Genomic DNA, 20,813 nt, shown 5'->3' with positions numbered 1-20,813 from the left:
ACAAAAACAAAAACAAACAAAAACAAAAACAAAAACAAAAACTTCATGCTGGAAAGAAGTCAGTCACAGAGGACCACATATTGTATGATTCCATTGTATGAAATGTCTGGAATAGGAACATTCACAGACAGAAAGTAGATTGGTGGTTGCCTAGGATGAGGGAATGACTGCTAATACATGAGGGGTTTCTTTTGGGGGTGATGCAAATGTTCTAAATTTGATTGTGGTGATGGTTGCACAACTCTGAGTTTACTAAAAACAATGGAATGGTAAACTTCAAATTAGTGAATTGTATGGTATGTGAATTATGTCTCAATAAGGTTATTATTTTTTAGTAAAAGAGAGAATGGCAGATTTTGGAATATGGCTCCAGTTTAAACAGACACTAAGGGCATAAACGCAGGCCACAAGTAAGTGAACAATACAGGGAGTGCAGGAAGCAGTTTCAAAAACACAGGACATCATAGTTGCTCTAGAGCTGAGGATGTGCTGGCACTCATGGAGAGAGACAGTGACCTCCTGTGTGATGACTTGAGGGCTGAAGTTCCAGTATTATGTGTCGGTATTAGAAATTCCTTCTTTATTCTTTCTTTTCTTCTTTCTTTTCATCTTTTTTCTCTTTCCCCCCTTTCTTTCTCTTTCTTTATATCTTTATCTCTTTCTATCTTCTTTTTCTTGACATGATCTCACTCTGTCGCCCAGGCTGGAGTGCAGTGGCACGATCATAGCTCACTGCAGCCTCAAATTCCTGGGCTCAAGTGATTCTTCTGTCTCAGCCTCCCAAATAGCTGGGACTGCAGCTGTACACCACCATGTATGCCACCATGCCTGGCTAATTTTTAAAAATTTTTTGTAGAGATGGGGTCCTGCTATGTTTCCCAGGCTGGTCTCCAACTCCTGGCCTCCAGGATCCTCCCACATCAGCCTCCCATAGCACTGGAATGACAGGTGAAAGCCACCTTGCCAGGTCATAAATTTATTTCTTTAGATTACAAACTTGAAATACAAATAATCCAATACACAGTATAAATCCATGCATGAGCTTTTTCCGATTGACAACGAGGGCAAGCAGAGTTGGATTATGGAGGAGACCAGCCTCAGAGGGAGCCTGCAGGGACAGATGGCAGCTTGCTGTGCTCTAGAGAACTGGTGACGAGGACGGCCAAAATGAGAGGTCCGAAGAGGCCCCACAGCATAGCTGAGGGCTGTCCTAGGGGTCACCTCCATTCCAGCCTCTGCCCTGGCCATAGCTCCATAGCTCATTGCTTTGGGATGCAGGCTTGTGGTTCCATCTGTCTTTTTTTTTTTTCTGAGACAAAGTCTCACTTTGTTGCCCAGGCTGGAGTGCAATGGTGCAATCTCGGCTCGCTGCAACCTCTGCCTCCCAGGTTCAAGCGATTCTCCCACCTCAGCCTCCTGAGTAGCTGGGATTACAGGCACCCAAGACCATGCCCAACTAAATTTTTTTTTGTATTTCTGGTAGATACGGGTTTCACCATGTTGGTCAGGCTGGTCTTGAACTCCTGACCTTCAAGTGATCTGCTCACCTCGGCCTCCCAAAGTACTGGGATTATAGGCATAAGCCACCGCGCCTGGCCATGTCTTGAACTTTCTCTATCAATTAGGAAGTGGGCTTAGGATTTTCATGCCTGTGGCCCACTTTCAAATTCACTCTTATTGCCTTATTCTTTTGGCCATCTTTGGGTATCATGATGCTATTGGAACAGAACTGCTTCCTGTGCCATCGTGCTCATTGAATTACTCATGAGATAAATCTCTTTTGCGGTGCATTCACTTCAGACCCTCATGCATGTAACTGCAGGTTATATCCATGCCATGTTACAGGACCCTCTCAGCTCCATGTTCTAGCCAACACATATTGTGTAATGGTATGTCGAAGAAATGCATTTTGCATGTTGATCATTAATTGCTTGCTATGGTTTGCAGGTGAGCCACACACCACTGTGTCAAAGTACACTGACTCAGAACTACCGTGCTACACAAGACACACACACATGCATGCACTTGCACACTTAAATGCACACACACTCTGTTGAGGGGACCAGTTCAGATTCAGATTTAGGTTTTCATCTGTTTTATATTAAACCTGTAATCCTTCCCATAAGCAAAGCTGGACTTTCCAGCAACTCTCGTTCCTTCTCTGGACTTCAGGTTTCTTATCTAAAACAAGGAGACTGAATCTCTGGGGTTTTTCTACCTTCCATGCTTATGATTTAGGGTGGGAAAGTCTGATCTCTCTAATGAGGCTGAGCTCCTTAAGGTTAGAGATGCTAAATCATTTGTAAAGGGTTTCCCCTTCTTAACACTGAACAGTGTTATCCTCTTCCATTGGGCATGACAGGGAGGGAGGAGAGTGTTTTCAAGCTACCTCCTCCTTTCCAGAATTAAAAGAAAAGTCCCTTTCTTGGTTGAGAATTGCTAATCTAGCTCTTTGCAGGAAATGCTAAGTAAGGTAGCCACTGATTTACTGAGTGCCAGTACTTTGACCCTGTGTACTAACATTATTTTGCACTACATGTGCCTCCTGGACTTTCTTTGATAACTTAAAAAAAATCAACTTTTATTTTATACTTGGGGATACACATGCAGATTTGTTACATGGATGTATGCATGATGCTGAGGTTTGCGGTACCACTGATCCCATCACTCAGGTAGTGAGCATGGTACCCAATAGGAAACTTTGTAGCCCTTGCCCCACCCCCTCGCCCCCCTAGTAGTCCCCAGTGTGTGTTGTTGCCATTGGATAACATTTGGATAACTTTGGCTTTTTTTTCTAGATGGCATCAGAGAAATGGGAATCCCCCCAACATATCCCCATCCCCATTCTTCATTCTCTTTGTCTCAAGACAGGCTGGGATGCTGGAAGAAAGCCCCCTTTTGCAGCAGAGCATCTGGGATCCATTTAGGGCCCATAGTGCACTGGCAGAAGAAAGTGACCTAGCATGCTGGCCACAACTGCATCTGTTCCCTGTTCAGGTATCAGAGGGATCACGGCCCTTCCGGTAATTGCTGGAGATAGGGTCAACAGGGCCGAAGCTTCCTTCTCCTTGGGATCCCTCTCCGACCCCACCACATTCCCTCTTGGGAAAGGCAAGTCGCCAGTCCTGTGACACCCCATCCGTCTGACTTACTGCAGCTCCTCCTCCGTCTCCACTCCCACTCTGCCACCCCCAACCCGAGGGCACGGGCTCAATCAATCTCTCCCGGCACCAGGGAGAGACTGAAGTCAGACAGTGGAACTAATGGCTTAGCTCCCCAGGCACCTGGACAACATCCAGGGCTCTGGACACATTCCATGGCAGGGCCATCCGTCTCCTTTAGGGGTGCCTTTGCTAACCCAAACATCTGAGCAAGAAGATCCATCTTACCCTACTCCAGGGATATGGGCTAGAGGGAGCATTACATCTGCTATGCCTGGTAAGAGCCAGCTCAGAGCCAATTGCTGCGGGAAGACCTGGGCCAGGTAGGCAGGAATAGAGAGTACAGCGGATGTGAAGGGTCTGATATTCATGGAAACCTGCTGGGGGTTGCCTAAGACACACTGACGCCTCACTCCCACGTTACTAAACAAAACATTATAAGGCATATTAAAAGGCAGAAAACACATTTGAAGAGATGGAGCAAGCATCAGAACCGGATTCAGACATGGCAGGGATGTTGGAATTATCAGACTGGGAATTTAAAACAGCTATGATTCATATGCTAAGGGCTCTAATGGATAAAGTAGATAGCATTCAACAAAAGGTGGGAAATGAAAGCAGAGAAATGGAAATTCTAAGAAAGAACCAAAAAGAAATGCTAGAAATCAGAAGCACTATAATCCCAGCATTTTGGGAGGCTGAGGCAGGAGGATTGCTTGAGGCTAGGCATTCAAGATGAGCCTGAACATATAGTGAGACCCTGTCTCTACAAAAAGTTAAAAAAAAAAAAAAGCCAGATGTGGTGGTGTGTTTCTGTAGTCCTAGCTACTTCAGAGGCTGAGGTGGAGGATTGCTTGAACCCAGGAGGTCAAGGCTGTAATGAGCTATGATTGTGACACTGCACTCCAGCCTTAGCAACAGAGCAAGACCTGTCTCTAAAAAACAAAACAAAAAAACACTCTTAAGAGAAATGAAGAATGCCTTTGGTGGGCACATTAGTAGACTGGACATGGCCAAGGAAAGAATCTCTGAGCTTGAGGACATCTTTATGTAAACATCTTCAATTGAAAAGCAAAGAGAAGGAAATAGAACAAAGTATTCAAGAACTGTGGGACAACTACAAGAAGCATAACATATGTATAATGGGAATACCAAAAATAGAAGAGAAGAAGATGTCAGAGGTTTGAGACCAGCCTGGGCAACATGGTGAAACCCTGTTTCTACTAAAAATGCAAAAATTAGCCAGGTGTGGTTGTGGGCCCCTGTAATCCCAGCTATTTGGGAGGCTGAGGCAGGAGAATCATTTGAACCTGGGAGATGGAGGTTGCAGTGAGCCGATATCACGCCACTGCACTCCAGCCTGGGTGACAAAGCAAGACTCTCAAAAAAAAAAAGATGTTAAAAGATGTTTTTTAGAGAGCAAGACAATGATACAGGTCGGAAACTGGAATCAGTACATTGATATTTTGGTCAATGAGAGATCTCATGTAAGATGGTGGTCCTGTAAGATTTTAATGGAGCCAAAAAACTCCTGTTGCTTGTGATGTGGTAGCTGTCATAGTGTCGTAGTGCAATATATTACCTTTTCTATGTTTGGATATGTTTGTTTATTTATTTTTTTGAGATGGAGTCTTTCTCTGTCGCCCAGGCAAGATCTTGGCCTAGTGGCCTGATCTTGGCTCCACTGCAGCCTCCTGGGTTCATGTGATTCTCCTGCATCAGCCTCCCGTGTAGCTGGAATTACAGGTGCCTGCCACCACGCCCAGCTAATTTTTGTATTTTTAGTAAAGACGGGTTTTCACCATGTTGGCCAGGCTGGTCTCAAACTCCTGACCTCAAGTGATCTGCCTGCATTGGCCTTCCAAAGTTCTGGGATTACAGGCATGAGCCACCTCGCCCGGCCTCTGTGTTTAGATATGTTTAGATTCACAAATACCATTGTGTTCCAGTTGCCTACAGAATTCAGTAATGTAACATGCCATACAGGTTTGTAGCCTAGGAGCAATATGCCATGCCCTGTAGCCTAGGTGTGTAGTAGGACATTCCATCTAGACTTGTATAAGTACACTTGGTGATATTCACACAATGATGAAATCATCAAACAGTGCATATCTCAGAATGCATCCCTATTGTTAAGCAATGAATAACTGTATTTGAAGCAATAATAACTGATAATTTCTCCATATTAATGTCAGATCCAGGAATTTCTGAAAACACCAGCAGGGTAAATCCAAAAAAAGCCTACACCCAGGCACATTACATTCAAACTATGAAAAATCAAAGAAAAAGAAAAAATCCTGAAAAAGCCAGAGACAAGACATTTTACCTAGAGAGAAACAAAGATAAGAATTACATCTGATTTCTCCTCCATGCAAGCAAGAAGAGAGTGTAATAAAATATTTAAAGTGTTGAGAGAAAAAACTCTACCAACCTAGAATTCTGCACCTAGAATCCTGCAAAATCACCCTTCAAGAGTAAAAAGAAATAATAACTTTCTCAGACCAAAAAAAGAAAAAAAAAAATCCAGGGAATTTTTTTACTGTGGCTTTACCTTGGAAGAAATGTTAAAAGATGGCCGGGCGTGGTGGCTCACACCTGTAATCCCAGCAATTTGGGAGGCCAAGGCAGGCGGATCACTTGAGGTCAGGAGTTTGAGACCAGCCTGGCCAATGTGACCCCGTCTCTACTAAAAATGCAAAAATTAGCCAGGCACGGTGGCATGCACCTGTAATCCCAGCTACTTGGGAGGCTGAGACAGGAGAACCATTTGAACCTGGGAGATGGAGGTTGCAGTGAGCTGACATTGCGCCACTGCACTCCAGCCTTGGTGACAAAGCAAGACTCCGTCTCAAAAAAAAAAAAAAAAAAAAAAAACTGTTAAAAGAAGTTTTTTAGAGAGCAAGAAAATGATATAGGTCAGAAACTGGAATCTACATAAATTAGATATATTTATAATGCTTGGAAGAGCATCAAAAAAGTGCAGTAAAAGTAAGGTATTAAAAAATCCCACAGCTTACACTGGTTTTGAGATATAAAACAAGGAACACATACCTTATCCTTAAGGAACTCACGTTCTTTTTTCTTTTCTTTTTTTTTTTTTTTGAAACAGAGTCTTGCTCTGTTGCATAGGCTGGAGTGCAGTGACCAGTGACGAGATCTCAGCTCACTACAGCCTCTGCCTCCTAGGTTCAAGTGATTGTCCTGCCCCAGCCTCCTGAGTAGTTGGGATTACAGGTGCGCTATCACACCCAGCTAATTTTGGTATTTTTAGTAGAGATGGGGTTTCACCATCTTGGACAGGCTGGTCTTGAACTCCTGACCTCAGGTGATCTACCCACCTTGACATCCCAGAGTGCTGGGATTACAGGCATGAGCCACTGCACCTGTCCAGGAACTCACATTCTAACAGGAAAGAAAAGAAACAGCAGAGCTCATGGGAAAGCTATGGGCTTTGGGATCAGAATACTTGAGTTCCAGGTTGAAATCTACCGCTTAGGAGCTTTGTGTGTGAGGCAAGTTACTTGACTTCTCTGATCTGTTTCCTCAGTTGAATAGGAGATAATGAGAAGTAATGTATACACTCATAAATAGGAGTTCAACAAGTGAAAGTGTTGTTATCATGTGATTATTTAGATAGCTCAAATACAAGTCAGGACATGAAAATTACACAAATGAGGACCTGACAATGTGCTGAGGAAGGCAGAAGGGAGGGGCCATGGTTTTTCCCATCAGGGGAGTCAGAGACATCTTCATGGAGGCAGTAGTCAAGAGAATACTATTCATCTTCATTCTCCTGTCATTTAAATTAATGTCTGCTCTTTGGGCTGGGCACAATGGCTCACGCCTGTAATTCCAATAATTAGAGAGGCTGAGATGGGGGGGATCACTTGAACTCAGGAGTTCGAGACCAGCCTGGGCAGCACAGCGAGACTATGTCTCTACAGAAAATTTTAAAATTAGCTAGGTGTCATGGCATGCACCTGTGGTTTCAGTCACTGGGGAGGCTGAGGCAGGAGGATCACTTGAGCCCAGGAGTTCAAGGCTGCAGTGAGCTATGGATGGTGCCACTGCACTCCAGCCTGGGTGACAGAGCGAGACCCTGTCTCTAATCTCTCTCTTTTTCTCTATCTATCTACCTGCCTACCTACCTACCTACCTACCTATCTAATCTTCTATTTATTGAGGACCTTCTATGTGGCAGACATTGAACTGCATGTTTTCATCGAACGAAATCATTGAAATTCATGATTTCACATAATCCATCCAACAGTATTGTCAGGCAGAGATAATGATTCCAGTTTCTCAGAGGAGAAAAATGATATTTCTCAAGATTAAACAAGTTGCCCCGGTCACACAGCTAGTGGATGGTGGAGCTCGGAACCCTAATCCGAATGATTGCATTCTAAAGCTTGAGGAGTGGGGTCTTAGTTTAGAGGCATGGTTCTGTTCACACTGATGATTACTCTTCATTCCAGAAGAGACTCCTCCATTTATCTTTCAGACAGTTCACAAGGGGGCAGGCTGCTCTTGGAGGGTCCTTGGCTCCACTCATCAGTTTCATATACTTGGCTAAATTCTGAGATTTTTAATTGAAAAGATTCAAGGCAGGACTTTTCATTCCAGTGAGGAGAACTGGAGCCCAAAGCAGAAAACCCAGGCTGAAGTTTGTTGTGTGCACTCTGGGAGGGTTAGGAAAAGGCTTGCTAACTGAGAGGAGCACAGATTCCAGGGCTTGCACCAGAACCAGGAGGTCTTGGTCCTTGCTGGCTGGGCACCCAGGGGTCAGAATGAAATTGGAGACCCAGTAAGATCAAGCCTTCCGTTTGAAGGTCCTGTGCCCCTCTACTAAGCAAGGATGACGAGAGCAGGTGCGGATGTCAGGGGCTTCTCACACATTCTGCCTCTAAATAAAGTTACACCCAGAAGTTGAATCCCTGGAACACCAAAAGCGCAGTCAAGCCCAATCTTCCCCTGTAGGCAACAGCATTTGATACAACCAGATTCTGGGACACTGAGAAAATGTGGGCGATCCCTTGGGGTTTCTTTTAATAATAACCTTTTGTGTTTGTGCAAACTTCATTCTTAAAGCACTTTCATAATCCCTGTTGCTGAATTCTCACAAAGTTCCTGGTCCTGACTTTTCTGTGGAAGCAAACAGAAGCGACCTGATGAGGTGGAAATCACTTGAGATTGGCATCGAGTGAACGTGGGGTTTGACTCTTCTTCTGGATTTAATAGCTGTGACCTGGGTGAGTTATTCACTCTTTTAAGTTTCAGTTTCCTTCTGTGCATAGTGAGGATTATCCTCAGGCAGGGATTAAGTGACATCTGATATATCAAGTGCCACACAGCGCCTGGCCCAATGCCAAGTGCTTGACAGGTGCCAGTCCCCTTCCTTTCTGCCTCTGTCCACTTCATTCCTGCTGTCTGCCCTTTCAGTCTGGCACCCCCGACAGCTCTACCTGAACTGGGATGACCCACTGGCAAGGTTGTCAAGGCAGAGTTTCTGTGTGCCTTTTGTCACAAGGCCGGATGTGGAAGGCTGAGTAAGGTTGGTGCAGAGGCTGTTGGGGAGCCCAGGTGAGCTCGGGTGCAGCGTCAGTCTCTGCTGCTCTGTGTTCCTCTCTGGCACAATGGAGGGAGACCCGTGGTGTCCTGTGGTGTGGGCACATGTGGGTAGGTTATGGGGACAAGTTGGGAGCACCATCAGCTATAAATGGGGAGGTGACAGTTACTCAGTGTGTTTCTTTGTGTCTGGGTTGGGAGAGGACTGGGGCTTGACCTGCATGAGATTGGGGGAGGGACCTAGGATTTGGCCTGCATGGGGTTGGGAGGTAGGACAGGCACCATGTCATTCCAGGGACTTGGAGGCTGTTGTGCGTAGAAGTGGTTAAAGACTGCATCTCTGTATTTTGGATTCCAAGTCAGGACACATGGTCTGATACAAGTAAGCTCATGGTGGAAATGGCACAGAATATGTGAAACCAGAAGCATGCCAGGAAACCCAAGACAAGTGATCAATGAGCCCGTTCCATCTCCTGGGAGGAGTTGGTTATATTCATTAGAAGTTTGCTGATGCTTTTTCTGGGAACTTGTTTATTTTCCTTTCCTCAAGGTAGACAGAAAGAAGTCAGGTTAGGTGGGATAGGAACTGAGAGATTTATATATTTATTTATTTATTTATTTATTTTACCTTTAGAGACAAGGTCTCACTCTGTAATCCAGGCTAGAGTGCAGTGGTACAATCATAGCTCAGTGTAACCTCGAACTCCTGGGCTCAAGTGATTCTCCCACCTCAGACTCGGGAGAAGCTAGGACTACAGGTGCACACCATCACGCCTGGCTAATTTTTAAAAAAACTTTTTTGTAGATACAGGGGCTCATTATGTTGTCCAGGCTGGCCATGAACTCTGAGAGGTATATTTTTAGAGGAACAGAATCTTTTAGGCCTTCCTCCACTTTCCCCAAAATGTAGCACCTTCCATGAGCCTCGCATCTAGATTCAGGCTGCATGTTTAAAGGCAACTTAAAAAACCCATGCAATCTTTCCTTATATTAATTTTATTGAATAACTTTTCTTTTAAAATCAAACGCATCAAAGAGTAAAATGGCACTTGATATATAGTTCTTGTTATTTGAAGTAGTTATGTTCTATTAAGTCACAGTGGACACTGAATTAGCGAACACTGAACCACTGCTCCTAGAAGAAATACAGGGTTAAGTTCCTATGAGCCTCTGGTCACAGCATTTTCATCAACCAATCAGTATGTAACTTTTGTTTTATATGTGTTTCTGTTTAAAGTTGCCTTATTTAATATGTAATTGATTCATGACCATTGAATATTAACATGGAACTCATGCCTGATCAAAACTTATATAATACATGTATTTTCTCCATAAGGCAAATCACAGTTTTCTTGCATTTAGTAATGCTAGAAAGTATTTCAGCCCTACACTTGGGGGCAACAGTGAAATCACCAAAAAAATGCACAAAAATGTGAAAACATGGCACTAAAACGACTTCAAAAAGAGCATTTATTTACAGAGTTAGAGCTGAAACAAGAAGGCAGAACGCTGTCTTATTCAACACCTGGGAATGTGGGCATTGGGCAGCTTGAATTTCTCACTGTTGTGCAGGTTTCCTTGAATGACCATGAACACCAATATGTGAGCGTTGACTTGCGGAGTACAAGGAAATTTTGGTGAGTAGGAGAATTTGCAAACATATAATCTGTGAATAATGAGGATCAACTTGACTTTTCTTCCTCCATCTTCCCTCTCCCCCGCACCCCCAAGTGCTTTTGGCAAAACCAGACTTTAGGGAAGACAATCACAAAATAAATTGACAGGATTCCTTTGCTTTGGAACTTGCCTGGGGACTTAGCATTTATTTATTCATTTATTTATTTATCTACTATTTTTTGAGATGGAGTCTCACTCTGTCGCCCAGGCTGGAGTACAGTGGTGCAATCTTGGCTCACTGCAGCCTCCACCTTGCGGGTTCCAGCAATTCTGCCTCAGCCACCTGGGTAGCTGGGATTACAGGCATGTGCCACCATGCCTGGCTAATTTTTGTATTTGTAGTAGAGACGGGGTTTCACATGTTGGCCAGGCTGGTCTTGAACTCCTGACCTCAAGTGACCCTCCTGTCTCAGCCTCCCAAAGTGCTGGGATTACAGGCGTGAGCCACTGACCCTGACACTTAGCATTTATTTTAACTTTAATTTTAGGTTGATAACTAATTGAAGCCATTCTCTCTCCTCAGGTCTAGGTAAGCAATGGTACTGGTCTAGGTAAGCAATGGTACTGTCCAGCTATCTCCTTGCAAGGTATACAAAGACCTTCCAGATCTGACATGTTGTTTTCTTCATTGCCCTATCTTCCTCCACGCCCTTCCCAGTCTAGCTCCAGCCATACTGAACTCCGTGTAGTTTCCTCCTATGCATTATGTGTGTTTGCATATTCTGATCTCTATGCCCAAGCTCTTTCCTGCCTGCGTTGGCTTTTCAAGTATTGCCTCCCTGTGAAGCTTTGACAGTGAGGTCCCCCCACTCTGTTCTTGATGTCCTAAGCATGCAAACCTATTTACCTTGTTTTTTTTTTTTTTTAATTTATTTTTTTGAGACAGGGTCTCATTCTGTTACCCATGCTGGAGTGCAGTGGTATGATCTTGGCTCACTGCAGCCTTGACCTCCCCAGGCTCAAGCAGTCCTCCCACCTCAGCATCCCGAGTAGCTGGGATTACAGGTGTGCCACTGCACCCAGATATTTTTTTTTTTTTTTTTTTTTGTAGTGATGGGGTTTCACCATGTTGCCCAGGCTGGTCTTGAACTCCTGGGCTCAAGTGATCCACCTGCCTTGGCCTCGCAAAGTGCTAGGATTACAGGCATGACCCATCATGCCTGGCCCCCTACCAGGGTGTTGTCTGTTTACCTGCTTGTTTTTCTCATAAGAATGTAAGCCCTTTGAGGGAAAGGACCCTCTCTCATCTTTGTCTACCAGTGCTTGGCAAGCAGCTTCATGAAAGGAGGGATAGAGGGGTGAAGGAGGAAGAGAGTGTTCCAAGATGTTGACACTTCTGCTCACGGTGGTTGAAAACACAGGTGTAAGCTAATTAGGATTCATCAAAGGAAGAAAGCAAGGCATCTTATTTTTCTCTTTATTTATGTAACTATGTTCACGAGTTTAAAAAATTAGGTGTAATTTTCACAAAGGTTTAAAAAAATTAGGAGTAATTTATTGGAAATCCTTGTGTTCAGCCAAATATGGTATAAATTACAGACCTTTCATTTCACATTTCTATGAAATATATCTGACTGATAGTGGAGAGCAATAAAGTGGAGTCTTGATCTTGTGCCCAAGAAGTAATCACTATGTACCCATTCCAAGTCATTTCGCCTTTTGGGACCTCAGTTTCTGCAGACGAAAAATAAAAACATTAAGAGATTACACTGGAGTGAGAGTGTTCTGCTGTTTCTATCTGCCCAGCATCCTTTCTATCTAGGATTAGGCATGGCCAGAAGAATCAGACCTGATAAATCTGTGTATTTCCTCTATCTGGCCAGAAGAATTGGTTCAGGAATGGGCATATGATTAAAGTCTGAAATTCTGGAACTTTTGGCCAGGTGTGGTGGCTCACACCTGTAATCCCAGCACTTTGGGAGGCCGAGGCAGGTGGATCACCTGAGGTCAGGGGTTTGAGACCAGCATGACCAACATGGTGAAACCCCATCTCTACTAAAAATACAAAAATTAGCCAGGTGTGGTGGCGCACACCTGTATTCCCAGCTACTTGGGAGACTGAGGCAGGAGAATCACTTGAACCCAGGAGATGGAGGTTGCAGTGAGCCGAGATCACACCACTGCACTTCAGCCTGGGAGACAGAGTGAGACTCCGTCTCAAAAACAAAAACAAACAAACAAAAAAACCCAAAAAACTTTTGTTGGAACTATTAGTTTAACATGGCAGATGAGATGCTATTAGTCTCCCTCCAAAATCCATTTTCTCCATCTCCCTTAGTAACAGAACTCTTGATTTTTAGCTGGGTTTATAGCTTCCAGGAACAAAGATTACACTTCTAGCCTCCCTTACAACTAGGTGTGAGCATATGATTACATTTGACCAAGGATTTTTTTTTTTTTTTAAGAGATGGGGGTTTTCCTTTAAGAAGTGGATAAAAGACATGAACAGACACTTCTCAAAGGAAGACGTTCATGCAGCCAACAAACATGAAAAAAAGCTCAACATCACTGATCATTGGAGAAATGCAAATCAAAACCGCAGTGAGATACCATCTCATGCCAGTCAGAATGGTGACTATTAAAAGGTCTAGAAACAACAGATGCAGAGAAATAGGAACACTTTCACACTGATGGTGGGAATGTAAATTAATTCAACCATTGTGGAAAACAGTATGACAATTCCTCAAAGATCTAGAACCAGAAATACTATCTGACCAAACAATCCCATTACTGGGTATATACCCAGAGGAATATAAATCATTCTATCACAAAGATACATGCATGTGTATGTTCATTGCAGCACTATTCACAATAGCAAAGACGTGGAATCAACCCAAATGCCCATCAGTGATAGACTAGATAAAGAAAATGTGGTACATATATGCCATGGAATACTATGCAGCCATAAAAAAGAATGAGACATGTCCTTTGCAGGGACATGGATGGAGCTGGAACCCATTATCCTTAGCAAACTAATGCAGGAACAGAAAACCAAACACTGCATGTTCTTACTTATAAGTGGGAGCTGAACAATAAGAACATATGGACATAGGGAGGGGAACAACACACACTGGGGCCTGTCAGAGAGTGGGTGGGGGGAGGGGAGAGCATTAGGAAAAATAGCTAATATATTAATAGTAGTGCTTGATACCTAGATGATGGGTTGATAGGTGCAGCAAACCACCATGGCACATGTTTACCTATGTGACAAAGCTGTATGTCCTGCACATGTACCCTAGAACTTAAAAATAAAAGAGAGACAGGGTCTTGTTTTGTCACCTAGGCTGGGGTGCAGTGGTGGCATCATAGCTCACTGCAGCCTTAATCTTCTGGGCTCAAGTAATCCTCCTGCCTCTGCTTCCTGAGTAGCTGGGACTACAGATACATGCTACCATGGCTAGATAATTTTTTTATTTTTATTCTTTTAGTAGAGACGGGATCTTGCTATGTTGCCCAGGCTGGTCTCAAACTCCTGACCTCAAGCAATCCTCCTGCATTAACCTCCCAAAGCACTAGGATTATAGGTGTGAGCCACCACACCCAGCCTTGACTGAGGATTTAAGAGGAAGTATTATATATTACTTCCTGAAAGCGTCCTTAAAGAAAGGTGGGCAAGTCTTTTTTCTTACCTTTTTCTTTCATGCTGGTTGGAATACAGACAAGATGGCTGGAGCTCAAGCAGCCTTATTAGACTATGAATTGGAAGTCACCCATGGCAGATAGCAAAGCAATACAAAGAGGAAGCCTGGGCCAGGCACAGTGGCTCATGCCTGTAATCCCAACACTTTGGGAGACTGAGGCAGGAAGATAGCTTGAGCCCAGGAGTTCGATACCTGCCTGGCCAACATAGTGAGACCTTGTCTCTACAAATAATAAAAAAAAAATTAGCAGGGCATGGTGACACATACCTGTGGTCCCAGCTACTTGGGAGGCTGAGGTGGACATCATGTGAGCCCGGGAGGTATTGGGGCTGCAGTGAGCCATGATCATGCCACGGCACTCTGGTCTGGGTGACAGAGTGAGAACCTGTTTCAAAAAAAAGGAAGCCTGGATTACTGATGTTTGTGGAGGAACTACACAGTCCTGGACTGCTTACTTTGGGGTTTTGTTTATGTAAGACAGAATGAACTTCTAGCTTGTTTAAACAGTTGTCACTTTGAGTTTTCTTTTACTTGGCAGCTTAACCTAATCCTGATTGATAGAGAGCTATTGGGAAGGACAACCACTGGGCTTCTGAGATGATCGGCTGGAAGCCTGAACCCGCCGGATGGTCATCTTCTCACTACGTGGGAAGGAAGATTGCCTGAATAAAGCCGACATAGAAGGAGGCAAGGTAGGAAACAGAGACTCCCTCAGCCCCACGGACATCAAAGAAGCCACTGTATCTGGCTGTGTTTGAAGCTCACAGCTTTTAACTTTTCAGTTTATGTGTGACACTACTTTTGCCTAAATGAATTTTGTGTAAATCAGGGTCCCTGTCTTTCACAACTGAGAGTCCTATCTGATTCAAAGCAGCAGAACGACTTCTCCCAACAACTTCTTACTCAGAAACCCAATCATATTCACAAGGGGCACAAAGAGCTTCTTCAGCTCAGGCAGGGTAGGAGGATGGAGCTTGAGATCTCTCAGGAATTGCTTGTTCTCACAGCACAGTCTGGAAGACCCAAAACTAGACGAGTCTATGATCCTGTGGAAGAGCAAGCTAATTCTGAGAGTTCATTTCAAAGCAAATGCCTGCTCCTTTTCTAGAATCACTCAAAGCCAGTTATTGCATCATTGCTACTTTTTAACATCTTTTTTCTCTTTTGTTAGTAATGTTAATAAGGCACGTAGATACCTTAGTTGAAACAAGACCAGCCCTCCCTTGGCTATTTCAATACATTCAGTATCCTCATCTTGAATGCTCATCTTAATCAAGATTCAGCAGTCAGGTCTCTTAGTTTTAGATAATTCATTTATATTTTGACTTGTGAGGCTTGGGCTTAGGTCAAGCTAGATTCGTAGGGACATTAGCTCTCCTCTAGCTAATTCTGCCATTGTTTCAATGTCTGGCATTTGGGATTTGTTCAGTTGGTTTCTCCTTGGAACCAAGTTTCATTTGCAAGGGAGGGGGTCAGATTCCAAAGCTGGATCCCATTTCCATTGCTTCAGGAGAGACTCAGAATATGGCACCAAGACCAGTTGCCTCTTCTAAGGGATCTAAGCCTCTCTGTGGAGGAAGGAGGGCATCACCTGCCTCAGCTTCCACTCTGCGTGCAGCCTCTTTGGTGCTGGCCCGTTTACTAACCACACTGGACCGCTCTGTCTTGGGAAAGGAAGTGTGTTCTCTGCCCCGATCAACAAAGGGCACCTTGGATCACCACTGATCTGCTGGAATGTTGGATGCCCTCTGAGGGTGAAATGAGCATTTTCCTCTTGATCTGAGCATTGTTGACATTTTCATTGGCAGCCCAGCCTTGAAAAGCCACATCTTGGCAACAGAAGAGCTGAAATCTCACTCAAGCATTTGCTCTAGGCGATCACTCTGGGATCCAGGGCTGAGGCTTTCATCGGGGTCATGGAAGCACTGGGATCAAGGAACACCATTCTTTCCAGCATCGGGGAAGACACAGCAATCATAAGCTGTTTCTTCCTCTTCCCAGGGCTTGTGTATACCATTGCTGCAGACCCAGGGAATGTTTAGAACTAGGCTCTGGTGTCAGATCAGAGGCTTGGTAGAATTTCCAGCTCCTTGTGTGAGAAAAGTGGCAGCAACATAACCATCTTAAAAGCTGCTTTGGAGTCAGGCCTAACCCAGTCAAATTTCTGTTGCTTTATCAGAAGTTGATGGTGTGAGTTTCAGCTTCAACTAGACACTCTTAAAGGGAACAGAGTTAAACCAGCATCAGTACTCCTTTCCCCAAAGGCAGAAAGATGAAGTTTGCATTTACAACAACCCTTGAGCTGTCAGGCATACAGTACCCCTTTTATTGTTTGTAAAATTCTTTGCTCAATCAATAACCACACAAGTATTTTCTGTGTACCTGTTTTGTGCCTAGAACTGTGCTTCATATTAAGGAAGTTTTGAGAATGAGGATGTTTCTGCCATGGGAGTGCCTGTGGTTTAGTGGAATGGGACACTCTTGTGATCTGGAATGAAGATAAGGCATTCTCATGACCCTAGATTATAGCGGACGTGGGAAAGAGGGTCAAGGATTTGGTTGCTTGAGAGTAAAAGCAATAAAGTGAGATTCACTGTATTTCAAGGTTGGGCATGATGTGGTTTGGATGTGTGTCCCCTCTAAATCTCATGTTGAAATGTGATCCCTGATGTTGGAGGTGGGCCTAGTGAGAGGTGGTTGGTTCATGGGGGCGGATCCCTCATGTATGGCTTGGTGCCATCCCCTTGGTGGAGTGAGTACTCGCTCTATTAGTTCATATCTCCTCCTCTCTTTTTTCCTTCCTCTTTTTCCATGTGATCTCTGCACATGCCGGCTCCCTCTTTGCCTCCTGCCATGACTGGAAGCTTCCTGAGGCCTCACCAGGAGCAGATGCCAGCACCATGCTTCTTGCACAACCTGCAGAACCAGAGACCAAAATAAACTTTTCTTTGTAAATTACCCAGCCTCACAAATTCCTTCACAGCAATGCAAAACTGACTAACACAGGCCAGGTGCAGTGGCTTACACCTGTAATCCCAGCACTTGGGAGGCCAAGGCTGGTGGATCACCTGAGGTCAGGAGTTTGAGACCAGCCTGGCCAACATGGCAAAACCCCATCTCTACTAAAAATACAAAAAGTAGCTGGGCATGGTGGTACATGCCTGTAGTCTCAGCTACTTGGGAGGCTGAAGCAGGAGAATCGTGTGAACTTGGGAGGCAGAGGTTGCAGTGAGCCGAGATTGCACCACTGTACTCTAGCTTGGGTGACAGAGTGAGATGCCATTTCAAAAAACAAACAAACAAAAACATACCCTTGATTTTGTCATATCTCTGAACGAAGGTTTGCCAGACCTTCTACCAGGAATTTCAGTTTCCTGAGAACAGGGTCTTTCTTGGACTTGTTCACAGTTGTGTTTTCTGTGTCCAGTGAGATGCCTAAGTGGTAGACATTTGATAATTATTCACTACATGAGTTAATCGGAGGCTGGGTGCTGTGGGTCACGCCTCTAATCCCAGTTCTTTGGAAGGCGGAGGTGGGAGGATCGCTTGAGCCCAGGAGTTCAAGACCAGCCTGGGCAAGACAGCAAGACTCTGTTTCTACAAAAAATCTTAAAAATTAGCCAGGCATGGTGGTGTGTACCTGTAGTCCCAGCTACTTGGGGAGCTAAGGCAGGAGGATAGCTTGAGACCAGAAGTTCGAGGGTGCAGTGAGCCGTGATTGCACCAGTGCACTCCAGCCTGGGTGACTGAGAGTGACTCTGTCTCGAAAAGAAAAAAAACAAGTTAATGAGAGACTGAGGTGGACACGGTACAAGGCCCTCCATTCCCATAGACTGCCTTTGCATTTATTTCTGAATGAGTTTTGGGAAGGGGATGACCTCTTTCTGCTGTATCTCTAGGAACTAGGTGAGGGCTCCAGGGATAAGCAAAAGGTGTCCCAGCATCTTGGCATATATTTCCAGACACTCTCCCTTCAGTTGCTCATCAGAAGGGCCCTCTGAGAGCTTTCCAGAAAACTTATGAGAGAGTCAAGCATTGCTTATCTTTGGGAGGCATATACATTCCCCTTTGCTGTCTCTGAAGGTTATTATCTGAAAACTGTCTAGACTTCAGATTCAAGCTGGGCAAAGGAGAAGGACAATAAAATACTTCTCCACTTGGGGGTGGGGTTGGACACGATGAAATATTTCCACTGCTGACCTGTGGGGCTGACTCCCTGCACAGTCAGCTTGAGGCCCCACAGCTTGGGGCATGGGGTTTGTCAGTGTCTCAGTGCCGTCCCATCCGGGAGAGACTGTATATTGCTTGGCTTGCACAAAGAGTTTTTTGCAATAAACTTTTCAATTTGGGTAAAGAGGGAGAAGGAAAAGCCTTTCATCTTGTCTTTTGTGTGGTATCTGTGAGGGGTTAGGGTGACTGCTCCCAACTGATTAGAGAGCATTTCGGTGGGATGGTGGGAGGTGGATTCCAGCCTTGTTTTGGATCCATGTCTAACTTTTTTTTTTGTTAAAGAAAAAAAAAATCTCCTTTCATCCCAAAGCTCAACATGCGAGCATCCAGCCAAAAGCACATTTTTTTTGCAGTTTATTAAATATGTTGCCTCTTAGATCTTATATTAAAATCTATTTCCTTTCTGCAGGGGACAAGTTGAAACCAGAAAAGTTGCCTTGTAATTTTTCCACTTTGATTCTGCTGCTTGCAAAGGGCACCTCCAGTCCTCCAGTTGCAATAGGGAGTTGCTCCTTAGGAAGGGAGTTAACTCTTGTTTTGTCACCCATTGGGGCTGGGAGGAGCAGCTGGCCTTCCTTCATTACTGGACCCAGCCTGACCTCCCCTCACTGCACAGCTTTGACTCAGCATCAGTCAACTGAGTTAGGGGAGCATGTTGGCTGTGCAAGTTAAGATAAATCAAACTCTTTCCTAATCTACTCCACCATCAAATAGGCATTATGATCTGCTGGTTTAGATCCAGAAGGGATTCTCCCTGCTCTGGGGTCTGCCTTGAGCTCTCCAGCCCTCAGTGTTGTCTCTTCCACCTGATTCCTGGGGCATCTGTCTTACAGCAACATGCACTTCAAGGTCCTAGAAACCTCCACTGAGAAGAGAACTCATTGTCTGCCAAGGCAGCCCATCCCAGTGCAGACCTCTCTAACTGTTAAGACATTTTTCCTCATGTTGGGTTGGTCTGTCCTGCTCCTAAGCATTGGTCTCTGCCCTGGCAGCTGGAGAAACCGAATTTAATTCAAATCAGCCTGCCAAGGTGTATTACTCCATTTTCATGCTGCTGATATACCTGAGACTGGTAATTTATAAAGGAAAAGAGGTTTAGTGGACCCACAGTTCCACGTGGCTGGGGAGGCTTCACAATCATGGCAGAAGGTGAAAGGCATATCTTCCATGGTGGCAGACAAGAGAATGGGAATCGAGTGCAAGGGTTTTACCCTTACAAAACCATCAGATCTTGTGAGACTTACTTACTACCATGAGAACAGTATGGGGGAAACCACCCCCATGATTCAATTATCTCCCATTGGGTCCCTCCCATAACACATAAGAATTATGGGAGCTACAATTCAAGGTGAGATTTGGGTGGGGATGCAGCCAAACTATATCACATGGGGAAGGGTAAGGATGCTGGTCTGAGACCCCAGGATGGCAGCTTGGGCCCAGTGTGCCCAGAGTTGGCAATTTTTCAAGAGAAGCTCAAAATTCACATTTTCAATGTGAACTCTCACTTCTAAATGCTGGCAACTCGTTTTTAAAAATTACCATAGAACAGCAAACAAATCACAGCTTCAGGTCAGGAACAGCCCCTTGGGTCTTCACTTTGTGATAGAAACATGAAGATCAGGGATTGCAGGCTGAGAACTGTGTACAGTTCTGGAATCTTTGGATTTTGCTAATCTCTGTTTCCGTGGAATGGTTAGCATGCACTTCATAGAATGTTCATATCATGGAGGAAGGGTAGAGAGAGAAGGGCAGAGAAAAGCTGGTGTCGAGGAGGGCAGCTTCAAGTGCTGGTGTGGGTGGAAGAGCCTAGGAGGAGACGATGTAGGCAGAGAACCAGTGCCCCAGCAGGGAATAAAAGAGAACACAGAGGCCAGCCTGGCTGTGGAAGAGAGAGGTCCTGAGAGTCCTGAGGTCCTCTTGAGCCTCAAGAAGATAGCAGCCTCCTGAACTTGTTGGGCTGGGCAGACAGGAGCTAACTGGGCAGGCCCTGGGGCCAGGGATGGAGAGGCAGCTCATGGGCAGGTGGTGGAGGTGGGACCAGTTGGAGGGGAGGTGAGAGCGGGCTTCTCTGAATTCAGAGCTGAAGGAGCAGCTATATTAAGAGTGTTATTTTTTGTGTTTTCTTGCTGATGCCTTGGCTAAGATCACGCTCTTCTCAATCTCTATTATGTGGGCACATGAGCATTTTTACCTTCTTCTCTCTTTATACCCAGCACGTACTAAGTCCTTCATGAATGTCTGATGAATGAATAAACACATGCACGTGTACACTGTGAATGTCTTTGTGTGTGAAACGTGTAGCGTTGGTGGAGGAGGAGGACTGCACATCTTCCTCAGGAACCCTGAGGTGTCAGCTGGGGCTCTCAGGACTTCAGCCTTCATAAGGGTTCACTGCCACCTCCCCCAACCCCCCACGCTGTGAGACAGTCAAGAGCTGTCCGTCTGGTTTCAGGGGCACCAGGCTTAAACCTCTAAACAAATAGGAGGAAATGTGGCATTCCTGGGCATTTGTGCGGAGAAAGTAGCCAGGTAGGAAAAA

The 20,813-nt window shown here is 44.8% G+C and overlaps 1 long non-coding RNA gene across 1 annotated transcript; it reads right to left on the bottom strand.

Annotated features, from left to right (window-relative positions):
• Positions 1–11,992: 11,992 nt before the first annotated feature.
• Positions 11,993–19,917, bottom strand: LOC129060783 (uncharacterized). Its single transcript, XR_008527688.1, has 3 exons — positions 19,814–19,917; positions 14,312–14,429; positions 11,993–12,077 (listed from the first exon to the last, which is right to left on the bottom strand). It is a non-coding gene; the product is annotated as an uncharacterized LOC129060783 (long non-coding RNA).
• Between the last annotated feature and the right edge of the window lie 896 nt (positions 19,918–20,813).

This window comes from Pongo abelii, chromosome 7 (genome assembly GCF_028885655.2).
Source record: "Pongo abelii isolate AG06213 chromosome 7, NHGRI_mPonAbe1-v2.0_pri, whole genome shotgun sequence".
Taxonomy (NCBI): Eukaryota; Metazoa; Chordata; class Mammalia; order Primates; family Hominidae; genus Pongo; species Pongo abelii.
Note: the sequence above shows the minus strand (reverse complement) of the source record. Positions and strands in the feature narration are given on the sequence as shown.